This window comes from Cajanus cajan, chromosome 7 (genome assembly GCF_000230855.2).
Source record: "Cajanus cajan strain Asha chromosome 7, NIPB_CcT2T_4, whole genome shotgun sequence".
NCBI classification, from domain to species: domain Eukaryota; kingdom Viridiplantae; phylum Streptophyta; class Magnoliopsida; order Fabales; family Fabaceae; genus Cajanus; species Cajanus cajan.
Window position 1 is genome coordinate 26,892,509 of NC_138523.1, and position 15,872 is coordinate 26,908,380.

The following is a 15,872-nucleotide window of genomic DNA, read 5'->3' on the forward strand; positions in this document are numbered from 1 at the left end:
CCATCTGTTTTAAAATTCAAATTAAAATACTAGTAATTCTAGGTCAAACACGTAGTCCTTGTGATTCGATATTTATTACTTGACGACAACCGTACACTTGCGGTTTTCCATACATCAAGTTTTTGGCGCCGTTGCCGGGGACTACGTCTCTTGATTTAAATTACAATTATTTTAATTCGAATTTTTTTTTAAAAAAAAAAAAAAAAAAAATTAAATAAATAAATAATTTTTTTTTAGTGTTTACTTCTCCAATTCAGATTTCACGGGTCACTTTCTTTTTTTTGCAGTGCCTTAGGATTAATGCAAAAGAGATCTCTACGTCTTGGGAAACCAACACCACTTGATCCTGAGATTGAAAGAACTCTCCTGAGAAGGAAAAGAAACCTTTCTAGAGAATTTGACATGGCTGCACAACGAGATAATTTACCGCTTCGGGATTACTCTGCACCCGTAGCTCGTGGGATACCTGGAGGGGAGATGCGAACTGGAGCTACTGTACCAGCTTCTCTGGTGAATATGCTCAAACAGAACACCTTTGGAGGACTACCATCAGAAGATCCTAATGACCACTTAGAGGGGTTCTTGGAAATCTGTGAGACCCAGCAATTTGATGATGAAGTTTCTGATGGAATGCGACTCCGCTTATTCTCACTCACCTTGAGAGATAAGGCAAAGGTGTGGCTAAGAACAGTGCCTAGAGAAAAGATAGCAACTTGGGAATTATGTGAAAGAGCTTTTCTAGAGAAATTCTTTCCTCCTTCTAAAACTAAAGAATTGAGGAAGAAAATCACTAATTTCCAACAAGGCACTGGAGAAACTATTTATGAAGCATGAAAGCGGTTCAAAGGATATCTTCAAGCATGCCCACAACATGGCTTCAACCGTTGGCTTACCATCCAATTTTTCTTTGAAGGATTGGACCAACAAAGCACCATGATATTAGACTCAGCAGCTGGAGGATCTTTCATGGGGAAACCTATTAATGACTGCATGATTATTTTGGAAAATGTAGCCTCAAATCACAGCCAATACAGTGAAAGAGAAGTCACAGCAAGGAAAGGAACTCCGGGGCGATATGAAGTGAACAATATTGAGTTACTCTTAGCAAAATTTGATACTCTTAATCAAAGATTAGACAAGATGGAAAAAGCTAAGGTTAATTCAGTGGCTACAAATCAAGTATGTGACCTTTGTAGGGAACAAGGGCACACTGCAGTAGATTGTACCTCAATTTTTACTGGAGAAGAAGAAGATACTACTGAACAAGTGGCAGCTTCTCATAATTTCTATGACACTCCTCGAAGAGAGAAGAGTAATCCATATTCCAACACATACAACCCTGGTTGGAAGAATCATCCTAACTTTTCTTGGAAGAATAACCCAGTTCAAGGAAGTAGCAGTCAGCAACCTAATTTCCGTCCGTCCAATCACTTCATTAATGGGCAAGGAAATCCAGTACAGACACCCTCAATTCAACAAAGTGTTTCAAGATAAGAAAGCCTTATGGAGAATTTTGTCACTAATCAAAAACAGACCAATGATTCAATGGCAAATTCTATTCAAAACCTTGCTGTCAAGGTTGAGAATATTACTCTCCACAACAAGATGCTGGAAAATCAAATTGCACAGTTGATGCCTAGTTCAAGCAATTCTCCAGGTAAGTTCCCAGGTAAAACAGTTGCAAACCCAGCTGAAAATGTTAATGCTGTGACTTTAAGGAGTGGGAAGAAATTAGACGGACCTGTGTCTAATCAAAATGATAATATTGAGATTGATGAAGACGCTTCTCCTATGGTTGAAAAACCTGAAAAAGAGAGATTAGAAAAAGAAAAAGTATCTTCATCAAAGCCTCAAACTGTTTATCACCCTCCAATTCCTTTTCCTCAAAGGTTAGCAAGGACTAAACTTGATAGACAATTTGAAAAATTTTTAAATATGATCAAACAAGTGTATGTAAACATTCCATTTGTAGAAGCTCTACAACAGATGCCTACATATGCTAAATTTCTTAAGGATCTTTTAGCTAACCGAAGGAAATTGGATGATAGAGAGACTGTTACATTGATCCATCATAATTTGCCCAAAAAACTTAAGGATCCTGGTAGTTTCTCTATACCTTGTCTCATTGGAAATCTAAGGTTTGAAAAAGCCTTATGTGACCTTGGGGCAAGTATCAGTTTAATGCCTTTATCAATTTGCAAGAAATTAGATATGGGAGAATTAAAGCCTACAGCAATGTCAATCCAGTTAGCAGATAGATCTATAAAATATCCCATAGGAATTTTAGAAGATGTTCCAGTTAAGATAGGTAAATTTTTAATTCCGGGAGATTTTGTTGTTTTAGAAATGGAAGAGGACAAACAAATACCAATCATACTAGGTAGACCATTTTTGGCTACAGCAGGCGTGATAGTAGATGTCAAACATGGAAAATTGTCCTTATCCATTAATGATGAAACAATGGAATTTAATATTGCTAAATCTGTTAGACAACCTTCTCTTGAAAATATTTGCTGCAGGGTTGATATATTGCCTAAAGACATGGAGGAAGAAGTCATGAGATCTATTTTGAGGGATCCCTTGGAGAATTTTCTAGTTGGAGGAAAGCACATAGATCTTGAGGGGATTCAACCTAATTATGCTTGCTTGATCGATTCAAGTCCCCCGTGTAAAGAAAAAGATCCTCTAGTTGAAAGTCTTCTTGAGTCTTCAACAGATTGGCAAGAAGAAAACTCTCCAAAGTTAGAACTTAAACCACTTCCTTCATCTTTAAGGTATGAGTTTTTGGGGGCTAATTCCACTTATCCAGTCATAGTAAATTCAGCTTTAAATGAAAAAGAAACTGAAAAACTTCTCAATGAGTTGAGAAAATTTAGAAAAGTTATTGGATATACTATGGCTGATATAAAGGGAATTAGTTCTTCATTTTGTATGCATCGCATCTTCTTGGAGGAAGGATCCAAACCTTCTGTTGAAGCTCAAAGAAGACTAAATCCCAAGATGAAAGAAGAGGTAAAGAAAGAAATTTTGAAATTATTGGATGCTAAGGTAATTTATGCTATATCTGATAGTCCTTGGGTAAGTCCAGTTCATGTGGTTCCTAAGAAAGGTGGGATGACAGTAGTTAAAAATGATAATAATGAATTAATTCCCACAAGAACTGTGACTGGGTGGCGTATGTGTGTTGATTATAGAAAATTAAATAATGCCACTAGAAAGGATCACTTTCCCTTACCTTTTATTGATCAAATGCTTGAAAGGTTAGCAATGCATTCATACTTTTGTTATTTGGACGGATACTCCGGTTTTCATCAAATCCCTATTCATCCATTAGACCAAGAGAAAACTACTTTTACATGTCCCTATGGTACTTTTGCTTATAGGAGAATGCCTTTTGGCCTATGTAATGCACCTGCTACCTTTCAAAGATGTATGACTGCAATCTTTAGTGATTTATTAGAAAAAGAGATGGAAGTTTTCATGGATGACTTTTCAGTTTATGGTGTTTCCTTTGATGACTGTCTATTAAATCTAACTAAAGTATTGCAGCGTTGCTCTGAAGTGAATTTAGTCTTAAATTGGGAAAAATGTCATTTTATGGTACAAGAAGGAATTGTCTTAGGACACCTAATATCTGGTAGAGGAATTGAGGTAGATAGAGCAAAAATAGAAGTAATTGATAAATTGCCCCTTCCAATTGATGTTAAAGGTGTTAGAAGTTTCTTAGGGCATGCCGGTTTCTACCGAAGGTTTATTAAAGATTTTTCAAAAATCTCTAAACCATTATCTAATCTACTTGTGAAAGAGGTACCTTTTAACTTTGATGTTTCTTGTAAGAATGCATTCTACAGGTTGAAAGAAGCTCTCACTACAGCTCCTATTCTGCAAACTCCTGACTGGAGCCTTCCTTTTGAAATCATGTGTGATGCAAGTGACTATGCTATAGGAGCTGTATTGGGACAAAGAAAGGACAAGAAGGTTCATGCTATATACTATGCCAGCAAGACTCTTGATGAAGCCCAAGCCAATTATGCAACAACAGAAAAAGAATTGTTAGCAGTCGTCTATGCTTTTGAAAAGTTCAGATCTTATCTTGTGGGGTCTAAGGTTATTGTTTACACAGATCACTCTGCCCTAAAGTATCTTTTTAATAAAAAGGATGCTAAACCTAGGCTCCTCAGATGGATTCTCCTTTTACAAGAATTTGATTTAGAGATTGTGGACAGAAAGGGAGTAGAAAATGTAGTAGCAGATCATCTCTCTCGACTTCCACAAGACCAAGCAACAAAGGAGGAACTCCCTATTAATGACAGCTTCCCAGACGAAAAGCTTTTAGCAGTTGTTGTGAAAAACAGTCCCTGGTATGCAGATTATGCGAATTACTTAGCATGTGGAGTCCTTCCTGAAGACTTTAATTATCAACAAAAGAAGAAATTCTTTAGTGACCTTAACAGCTTTATTTGGGATGAACCTTACCTATATAAGAGGTGTAGAGATGGTATCTACAGAAGGTGTATCTCAGAAGAAACAGCTCCTCACATCATTCACTCATGTCATTCTTCCGCATATGGAGGGCATGCTAGTACGTCAAAAACTGCAGCTAAAATTCTACAATCTGGTTTTTACTGGCCAAACTTATTTAAGGATACTTGGAAGATGGTAAATTCTTGTGACCAATGCCAAAGATCAGGGAATATATCCAGGAAACATGAAATGCCATTAAATGGGATTTTAGAAGTAGAGATTTTTGATGTATGGGGAGTAGATTACATGGGACCATTCCCAAGTTCTAAAGGTTACAAGTTCATATTAGTTGCAGTTGATTATGTGTCCAAGTGGGTAGAAGCGATTCCCGCTCAAACGAGTGATTCAAATACTGTCATTAAACTCTTCAAAAGAATTATATTTCCAAGATTTGGGGTCCCAAGAGCTGTGATCAGTGATGGAGGCTCACATTTTATTGAAAGAAAGTTTGAATCTCTCTTAAAAAAATATGGAGTCACTCACAAGGTTGGTACACCTTATCACCCTCAAACAAGTGGACAGGTAGAAATATCCAACAGAGAAATCAAAAAGATTCTTGAGAAGACTGTATCTACAACAAGAAAGGACTGGTCTTTAAGATTAGATGAAGCTCTTTGGGCCTACAGGACTGCTTACAAAACACCTATTGGCATGTCTCCATTTAGGCTGATTTATGGCAAATCTTGCCATCTTCCTGTAGAGCTAGAACACAAGGCTTTGTGGGCAATAAAATACTGTTGAAGATTGAAGAATCTACATCTGGAAGATGTTCCCTAGAAGTTTTAGTTTTGATGTTTTGCTCATGTTGCTTTTTATTTTAAGCCTATGTCAAAAGGATAATGTATTGATTGTTTAAAAGATTAGGCTTGTATGTGTTTGTTTGTTATGTGTTAAAAATTAGTAATTAACATGAAGGTGAAAATATCATAATACTCATTTTTCTTATTTCATTCATTGTTGAGAACATGAAGTATTAATTTACTGAGTGTTTGAGACTTTAAATGAAAACTTGAAAACATCAGAAATTTTCTGAGTTAAGGAATAGATTACCTGAACTGGTAATAGATTACCTGACTCATATTGAAAAACTGATTGATACTGGAATAATCGATTACCATGTGTGGTAATAGATTACCAAACTGATTCTGATGATTTCAAGAGGAAAAAGGATCGTGTTAATCGATTACCTCTTTAAAGTAATCGATTACCTCTGTTCCAAATGTGAGTTTTGTGTTATTTTGGCATCGTGTTAATCGATTACCATGTTAGGTAATAGATTAAAACAGGAGCTGAAACAATTAGTTCAGTTATTCTAACTCGTGGTAATAGATTACCATCACAGGTAATAGATTATCTCCGTTATGAATATAACTGAAATAACTGTTTCCTTGCACATGAAAATTGTCTTTAAATAAGATTAAAACTGAAGTTTTTTTGACAAGAAAAAAGAAGAGAAAAAAGAGAATTTTCACACACGGAAAGAAGTTTTTTTTGAATACACATTACTGCAAAAGAGAAAAAGATTTTCTGAAAAAGAAAGAAAGAACATATCTGCTGAAAATCAACTTTTGGAAAAAGAAGTGTGCAAGATCAATTCAAGAAGATGAAGTTCATATAGAAAATTCATTCTAAACTGGTTTACGTTGTTGAAGATCATATCTACACGAACAGGTGTACTCGTTTCTGATCTTTTATTGTTTGGATGGTTTTAACTCTTGAGATTAGAGAATCTCTGGAAGAGTTGTGTAAAGAGAAATCTTGAGATAGGTTTTTCTCAAGTAGGATATTGTGGGATCAATATTCTTGGGTTATATGTTTCTTGTGGAGTCAAGAAATGGTTTGTTAATCTTGTGGGTGTCAAGATTTGCTTGTTAAATTCATTGATTGGATATTGCTTGTGCAGGGTGCTTGTAAAGAATATCAATAGTGGATTTGACTGGATTTAGAGGTGTATCTAAATCTGAAACTGGATGTAGGCCTTTGGATGGCTGAACCAGTATATATCTTGGTGCATGATTTTCTTAACCCTTACACTCTTTACATTCTGTATAAGTTTCTTGATTAATGTTGTATGAAGAAAAACATTATCTGCAGAAACTGAACTTTAAAGATTCTTGGTAATTGATAAATTCAATCTTTACATATCTTGTTATTCAAATCTTGTTGGATAAGCTGTGCATTTATAACTCTGAATTACCTTTTATGTTTAAAGGTTTGTTTTAAATCAAGATTTGTTTGGTAAAGATTTAGAAAGCAAAGAAGAAAAGGAAAAATAACATAGAATCTATTCAACCCCCCCTTCTAGATTCTAACCGTAGGGACCAACAATTGGTACCAGAGCTGTATCTTGTAAAACATTCAAGACTAGATCTTTAGAAAGGTTAGATGGCTGGTAATCAATTACCGTTTGCTGAAGGTGCTTCTATAAACAGACCCCCATTGTTTTGTGGAGATAACTATCCCTTTTGGAAAGTTAGAATGAAAATTTTCATGGAATCTGTTCATAGAAATATTTGGCAGGCTGTAATCACAGATTACAAAATACCCACTAAGATAGAGGGAGGAAAAGAAATTGAGAAACCATATGATAGCTGGGATCAAAGTGAAATTAGAAGAGCAGAGAATGATGCAAAAGCTTTAAATATCATACATTCTGCACTAAATTCTGATGAATTTTTTAGAATTTCAGCTTGTTCTACAGCAAAGGAAGCTTGGGATTTAATCCAAGTAACACATGAAGGAACTCCAGAAGTGAGAAGAGCTAGAAAGAACACACTCATTCAGGAATATGAAACCTTCAGAATGAATCAAGGTGAAACTGTCATGGATATGCAAAAGAGGTTCATTCACATAATAAATCACCTAAAAGGATTAGGGAAAGACTTCGTGGAAGAAGAAGTAAATGTCAAAATCCTGAAGTCACTAAACAGAAGATGGCAACCAACTGTCACAGCAATTACAGAGTCAAAGAACTTAGCTCAGATGACAAGTGCTGAGTTATTTGGAAAGCTAAGAGAATATGAGATGGATCTGTCAAGGATTGCTGATGAAGAACAAAAAGATAAAAAGGCAAAAGGTCTGGCCTTAAAGGTAAAAGAATCCTCAAGTGATGAAGAGGATAGCAGCAATGAAAGTTCTGAACAAGAAGAATTAAATCTAATGGTGAAGAATTTCAGAAAATTCATGAGAAAGAAGAACAACAATAAGAGATTCTCCAGTCAGAAGAAATCCTTCAAGAAGAATGAAAACTCATCTCCAAAGTTCAAATGTTTTGAATGTGGAAAAGCTGGACACATGAGAGCTGACTGTCCAAGCCTGAAAAAGAATGAGGAGACGAAACAAAAGTTCAGATCAAAGAAAAAGAAAGCATACATAGCATGGGAAGAGAATGCCTCAACAACTTCAAGTGATAGTGATGAGGATCAGGAAGCAAATCTCTGTCTCATGACCAAACATAATTCAGATTATGAGGTATATGATTCTGACTCATCTATTGACTCGTATGATGAATTGCAAAATGCATTTGCTGAACTGTATGCTGAAGCAAGGAAATTAGAAAAATCAAATAATGTTTACAAAAAGAAAATGACACACATGAGAGATAAAATTTCTGATTTAGAGAATGATAACAGGAAACTACTTTCAGATATCTCTAAACTAAAGTCACCATGTGAGAACTGTGAAACATTGTATGCTGCATTAAAAGCAAAGGATAAAGAAAAACAGAATATTAATGTTATGAAATCCATTAATTCCCACTCATGTAACTATTGTATGAAATCTGGTCATAACTACTACAGATGCATGATAAGGAAATTTGGCATTCCTAGTGGAAAATATAAATGGATTAAGAAATTAGATTATGTACTCACTGATTCTCCAGGACCCAAGATCCATTGGGTACCAAAATCAAATTGAATAACTTGTGTTGCAGGTGTGCTTGAGAGCAAAGCAATCAATGTGGTACTTAGACAGCGGCTGCTCAAGACACATGACAGGAGATAAAAGCAAATTTATCTCATTACAGGAAAAAGAAGGAGGATCTGTAACATATGGAGATAACAACAAAGGCAGAATACTAGGCTCAGGCAGTGTTGGTAATAATTCCAATACTCTCATTGAAAATGTCCTGTATGTAGAAGGTCTCAAATATAACCTGCTTAGTATTAGCCAGCTTTGTGACAAAAATTACAATATCTCTTTTAATAATCAATGCTGTATGGTTTGTGATAAGGAATCAAATGAAGTCCTGCTTATAGGAAAAAGAGTCAATAACATATACATCTTAGACTTAGAGCATTCATCATCCAATTCTTGTCTCACATCACATGATAATGTAACATGGTTATGGCATAGACGCATTGCACATATAAATGCAGATCAGTTAAATAGACTTGCATCTAAAGATCTTGTTAGTGGTCTTCCAAAGATCAAGTTCTCTAAACAAGGACTTTGTGATGCATGTCAAAAGGGAAAGCAGACTAGAGCTTCTTTTAAATCAAAGAAAGTTATGTCAACCTCTAGACCGCTGGAACTTTTGCACATGGATCTCTTTGGACCATCAAGAACCAAAAGTCTAGGTGGAAACACTTATGCTTTAGTTCTCATTGATGACTACTCCAGATTCACATGGGTTGCATTTATATCCCATAAAGACAATGCTTTTAAAGCCTTTAGAATCATTTCAAAAAGAATTCAGAATGAAAAGGACTTGAAAATTAAATCTTTGCGAAGTGATCATGGTGGTGAATTTCAAAATGAATCTTTTCAAACTTTTTGTGAAGAAAATGGTATTAATCACAATTTTTCTGTCCCTAGAACTCCTCAACAAAATGGAGTTGTAGAGAGGAAAAATAGATCTCTAATAGAGCTAGCAAGAGCCATGTTAAATGAAAATGGTTTACCAAAATACTTTTGGGCTGATGCAGTAAGCACTGCATGCTATGTTCTAAATAGAATCTTGATTAGACCTATGTTAAAGAAAACACCATATGAGCTTTACAAAGGAAGAAAGCCTGACATTTCACATTTTAAAGTGTTTGGCTGTAAGTGTTTTGTTCTGAATAATGGAAAAGACACTCTTGGAAAATTTGATGCTAAGGCTGATGAAGGAGTTTTTATTGGATATTCTGCAATTAGCAAAGCATATAGAGTCTTTAACAAAAGTACCTTATCTGTTGAAGAATCTATACATGTTACTTTTGATGAAACTAACATCCTTGAAAAAGGAAAATCTCTTAATGATGAAGATGAGATAGGTGACAGTATTACACAAGAAGAAGAAAAACTGGAACTACAGCAGAAAACACCATCTGAAGACACATCACTACCCAAAGAATGGAGGAAACCCAAAGATCTATCTCTGGATAACATTCTTGGAGATATAAATAAGGGAGTTTCTACTAGACACTCTTTTAATCTTCTAAGTGATGATATGGCATTTGTTTCTCAAATTGAACCATTATGTGTGGAACATGCATTAAAAGATGAATTCTGGATAATGGCCATGCATGATGAACTGAATCAATTCAAAAGAAATGATGTTTGGATTTTAGTTCCTTTCAATAAGAATATGAATGTCATTGGTACAAAATGGGTTTTCAGAAACAAACTAAATGAAGAAGGTGTTATAGTTAAAAATAAAGCTAGATTAGTAGCCAAAGGATACAATCAACAGGAAGGTATAGACTTTGGTGAAACATATGCTCCAGTTGCTAGATTAGAAGCTGTTAGGCTTTTACTTGCATTTGCTTGTGTGTTTGATTTCAAACTATATCAAATGGATGTGAAAAGTGCATTTTTAAATGGTCTAATTGATGAAGAAGTTTATGTAGATCAACCACCTGGTTTTGTTGACTGCAAATTACCTAAGCATGTTTACAAGCTCAAGAAAGCTTTGTATGGACTGAAACAAGCTCCAAGGAAATGGTATGAAAGGCTGAGTAAGTTTCTACTAACTCATGACTTTCAAAGAGGTAATGTTGATAAAACTCTTTTCATAAAGAGAAAATCAAAAGATATTCTGCTGATTCAGATTTATGTTGATGATATAATATTTGGATCAACTAACCAATCTCTTTGTGAAGAATTTGTTTCCAATATGCAGAAGGAGTTTGATATGTCTATGATGGGAGAATTAAGCTTCTTCCTAGGACTACAAGTCAAACAAATGGAAAATGGAATTTTTCTACATCAAACTAAATATAGCAAAGAACTGTTAAAGAAATTTGATATGGAGAATTGTAAGATATCAAATACTCCTATGTCTACTAATTGTTATCTAGATAGTGATATTGCAGGAAAAGATGTTGAAGAATCAATGTATAGAGGGATCATTGGATCTCTTCTGTATCTAACAGCTAGCAGACCTGACATCATGTACAGTGTATGTGTATGTGCTAGATTCCAATCAAAACCAAAGGAATCACATCTGAAGGCTGTAAAGAAAATACTGAAGTATTTGAAAGGCACAATCAATGTTGGATTGTGGTATCCTAAAGGTACTTCTCCATCTTTAACTGGTTACTCTGACTCCGATTTTGCTGGTTGTAAATTGGATAGGAAAAGTACAAGTGGAACGTGCCACACGTTTGGAGAATGTCTCATATCGTGGCAGAGCAAGAAACAAGCTTGTGTAGCACTCTCAACTGCTGAAGCTGAGTATATAGCTGCTGGAAGCTGCTGTGCTCAGTCAATTTGGTTTAAACATCAACTTCAAGACTTTGGTTTGAAGATTGATCACATACCACTGAAGTGTGACAACACAAGTGCAATTAACATTTCAAGGAATCCTATTCTACACTCAAGAACTAAGCACATTGAAGTTAGACATCACTTTATCAGAGATCATGTAGAGAAAGGAGACTGTGACATCAAATTCATAATGTCAGAAGATCAACTTGCTGACATCTTTACAAAGCCTCTACCAAAGGAAAGATTTTTCAAGCTAAGAACCAATCTTGGTATCATTAGTGAGTCCAATCTATCCTAAATCTCATAATTAAAGTATGATTGTGTGAATATGCATGAAATTGCTAAGCACTTATAGGTTTAAACTTGATGTATGTGCACTCATAATAGGAAATCACACAAAACACAGTATGCCCTGTATCTGCACACATTTCTCTGTGATAATCGATTACCTATCGGGTTAATCGATTACCATTGGAAGAAATGAAGAAATTGCTGAAAAATCAACAGCAGTAATCGATTATCAATTTTCAGTAATCGACTACCTCTGCTACTTTGATGCAATTTCTGATGCATACCCACTGTGATAATCGATTACCATGCGGGTTAATCGATTACCACTCACTCACTTGCATAATTACCCTGTTTCAGTTGCGAGATAATCGATTACCAACTGGGTTAATCGATTACCTGACGCGAACCCCTATTTCTTTTGTACTCAAAAACCCTCTTTAAATCTGTTTCGAATTCAAATTAATTCAAAACTTTCTCCATTTTTACTTCAAACTAAAACGAACGAAACCCCTGGTTCCCTTTTCTATCTCAAAATCTATTTCAAAACCTAACCCTAAGCCCCATTCATGGAAAGTCTTGGCAAAGGAAAGCGTGTAAAGCACATAGCCAACAGAGATTACCCTCGTCCTACTACTCAAGGTCAAGGTACATCTAAAAAGAAGAAACAAGAGTCCTCTCGTCCAGAACCTGAAGAAGAATATTCTCATTCGTGGTTCACAAGGAAGTCTCAAGAGGAAACTTTCAATGAGTCTTTTGCTTGCAAAGACATTGTGGCTCCAAAGGTACTCTACTCGTCTTGGCTTATAGAGCAAGGTTTTACATTTCCTACTCTGCTATCTAGTCAAGGAGTTAGCAAATTTGTTGGGTTAAGTGGACTGTACTACCCTGATCTTGTTAGGGTCTTTTACTCAAATTTGGGAAAAGATGAAAATGGTGCTTTGGTTTCAGAAGTTAAAGGAATAAAAGTTACTCTATCTGCTGATGTATTTTTGAAGATTGGTGGATTAACCAGAAATGGTATTAAACCTACCTTCAATGAATTAAAGATGAAAAACTTCTTAATAGATAAAGATACGTTTTTTATGAGTATGCTGAGGGATGTTTCAGCCTGGGAGGCTAATAAAGAATACAAAAGAAAAGAAAAGAGGAAAATTACATATAATGCTGGAGGTCTACGAATGGAAGATAGACTCCTACATTATGTAATTGTCTGGATTCTGGCAGCAAGGGGGAGCAATCACGCACAAATCAGTGAAGAAGATATGGCACTGCTCGCAGCTTTTAAGAACAACATTCAAGTTGATTGGGTATATGTGGTAGAAGACATAATGCTAAAGACAAGGAGGTTAATGGACTGCAAGTGTCCATATGCTGTGTTCATAAGCAAGGTATTGGTGTTCTATAAAGTTCCCTTAACTGGTGAAGCAAAAGAGGTCACCAGAGATGTTCATGATATCAAGGATAGAGCTCTGAAAATGATGAAGCTAGTGAAAACAGATGCTGGTTGGATAGCAAAGGAAGATGTTCCTACTGCTGAGACTACAGAGCCGTCTCAACCTGAAGTTCAAATTGAAGAAGAGGAAGGTGCTGAAGAGCCCAAGCCTCTTTCTACTTTTGAGCTATCTGTTCTGGCAAAGCTAGATGACATCAGAGAAACTCAGAGAAGAGATTATCAAGAGCTGAAGGCTTGTTTTGAATCTATATCTGAACGACTGGATGCGATGAACATACCCTACCCTGAAGAACTTTAGTTATGCATTACATTTTAGGCACTGCATTTTAATTTGTTCTGCATAAATACTTTGATTTATATTTCAGACTTAAAGTTTGTAATAGTTGTAGTATTTGTATGCTTCTGAACATTTTTAATGCTTATATGATGAAAGTCTTATTAAGTGCTTGTTGTTTTTGTTGCATAAGTATCATGTTATTTCTCTGTTTACTCTGTTTTTTTTGGTTTGGTTAAGCCAAACAGGGGGAGAAATTCATGAGAAACTGATTAAATGTTTATATGGTTGTTTATGTATTGTATAAGAAAGAAATGGAAATAGAACTGCATAATGCTTTGTATGGAAGTCTTTGTTCTAGACATATGCAGGTTCAAATTCAAGTTCAAATTTCAAACAAACAAGTGAAACAAAACAACATGATGATTGTGAAAGTCAACATGAAGAGTTTGGCTCATCAAAACCAAAAAGGGGGAGATTGTTGAAGATTGAAGAATCTACATCTGGAAGATGTTCCCTAGAAGTTTTAGTTTTGATGTTTTGCTCATGTTGCTTTTTATTTTAAGCCTATGTCAAAAGGATAATGTATTGATTGTTTAAAAGATTAGGCTTGTATGTGTTTGTTTGTTATGTGTTAAAAATTAGTAATTAACATGAAGGTGAAAATATCATAATACTCATTTTTCTTATTTCATTCATTGTTGAGAACATGAAGTATTAATTTACTGAGTGTTTGAGACTTTAAATGAAAACTTGAAAACATCAGAAATTTTCTGAGTTAAGGAATAGATTACCTGAACTGGTAATAGATTACCTGACTCATATTGAAAAACTGATTGATACTGGAATAATCGATTACCATGTGTGGTAATAGATTACCAAACTGATTCTGATGATTTCAAGAGGAAAAAGGATCGTGTTAATCGATTACCTCTTTAAAGTAATCGATTACCTCTGTTCCAAATGTGAGTTTTGTGTTATTTTGGCATCGTGTTAATCGATTACCATGTTAGGTAATAGATTAAAACAGGAGCTGAAACAATTAGTTCAGTTATTCTAACTCGTGGTAATAGATTACCATCACAGGTAATAGATTATCTCCGTTATGAATATAACTGAAATAACTGTTTCCTTGCACATGAAAATTGTCTTTAAATAAGATTAAAACTGAAGTTTTTTTGACAAGAAAAAAGAAGAGAAAAAAGAGAATTTTCACACACGGAAAGAAGTTTTTTTTGAATACACATTACTGCAAAAGAGAAAAAGATTTTCTGAAAAAGAAAGAAAGAACATATCTGCTGAAAATCAACTTTTGGAAAAAGAAGTGTGCAAGATCAATTCAAGAAGATGAAGTTCATATAGAAAATTCATTCTAAACTGGTTTACGTTGTTGAAGATCATATCTACACGAACAGGTGTACTCGTTTCTGATCTTTTATTGTTTGGATGGTTTTAACTCTTGAGATTAGAGAATCTCTGGAAGAGTTGTGTAAAGAGAAATCTTGAGATAGGTTTTTCTCAAGTAGGATATTGTGGGATCAATATTCTTGGGTTATATGTTTCTTGTGGAGTCAAGAAATGGTTTGTTAATCTTGTGGGTGTCAAGATTTGCTTGTTAAATTCATTGATTGGATATTGCTTGTGCAGGGTGCTTGTAAAGAATATCAATAGTGGATTTGACTGGATTTAGAGGTGTATCTAAATCTGAAACTGGATGTAGGCCTTTGGATGGCTGAACCAGTATATATCTTGGTGCATGATTTTCTTAACCCTTACACTCTTTACATTCTGTATAAGTTTCTTGATTAATGTTGTATGAAGAAAAACATTATCTGCAGAAACTGAACTTTAAAGATTCTTGGTAATTGATAAATTCAATCTTTACATATCTTGTTATTCAAATCTTGTTGGATAAGCTGTGCATTTATAACTCTGAATTACCTTTTATGTTTAAAGGTTTGTTTTAAATCAAGATTTGTTTGGTAAAGATTTAGAAAGCAAAGAAGAAAAGGAAAAATAACATAGAATCTATTCAACCCCCCCTTCTAGATTCTAACCGTAGGGACCAACAAATACTTCAACTATGACCTAAAGGATGCTGGAGAAAAAAGGAAATTGGAACTCAATGAGCTTGATGAAATCAGATTAGACTCATATGAAAATGCTAAGATTTACAAAGAAAGAACAAAGAGGTGGCATGACAAGCATATACATAGAAGAGAATTCAAGCAAGGGGACTCGGTGCTACTATTTAATTCCAGACTCAGATTGTTTCCTGGAAAATTAAAGTCAAGATGGTCAGGGCCTTTTACAGTTCAAAAAGTATATCCCTATGGAGCTGTAGAAATCAGAAACGATAAAGGCGACATATTCAAGGTCAATGCACAGAGATTGAAGTTATATTTCCATGGGGAACACTTAGAAAAATTATACTCTATGGTTCTTCAGGAACCTACTCAAGCATCATGAAAAAAAAAAAAAAAAAAAAAAAAATTCAGAGTTTCAGAGAGAATCACGACCGTGATTCTAAATCACGGGCGTGATCTTCTCTGGAAAATTTTTGGAAAAATTTTTGGGAAAACCCAGAGAGAATCACGACCGTGATTCGAAATCACGGGCGTGATCTTCTCTGGAAAA

General features: G+C 35.0%; 1 non-coding gene across 1 annotated transcript; it reads right to left on the reverse strand.

Annotated features, from left to right (window-relative positions):
* Positions 1–771: 771 nt before the first annotated feature.
* LOC145950207 (small nucleolar RNA R71) lies at positions 772–878 on the reverse strand. The gene has a single exon (XR_014428314.1). It is a non-coding gene; the product is annotated as a small nucleolar RNA R71 (small nucleolar RNA).
* Positions 879–15,872: the final 14,994 nt, after the last annotated feature.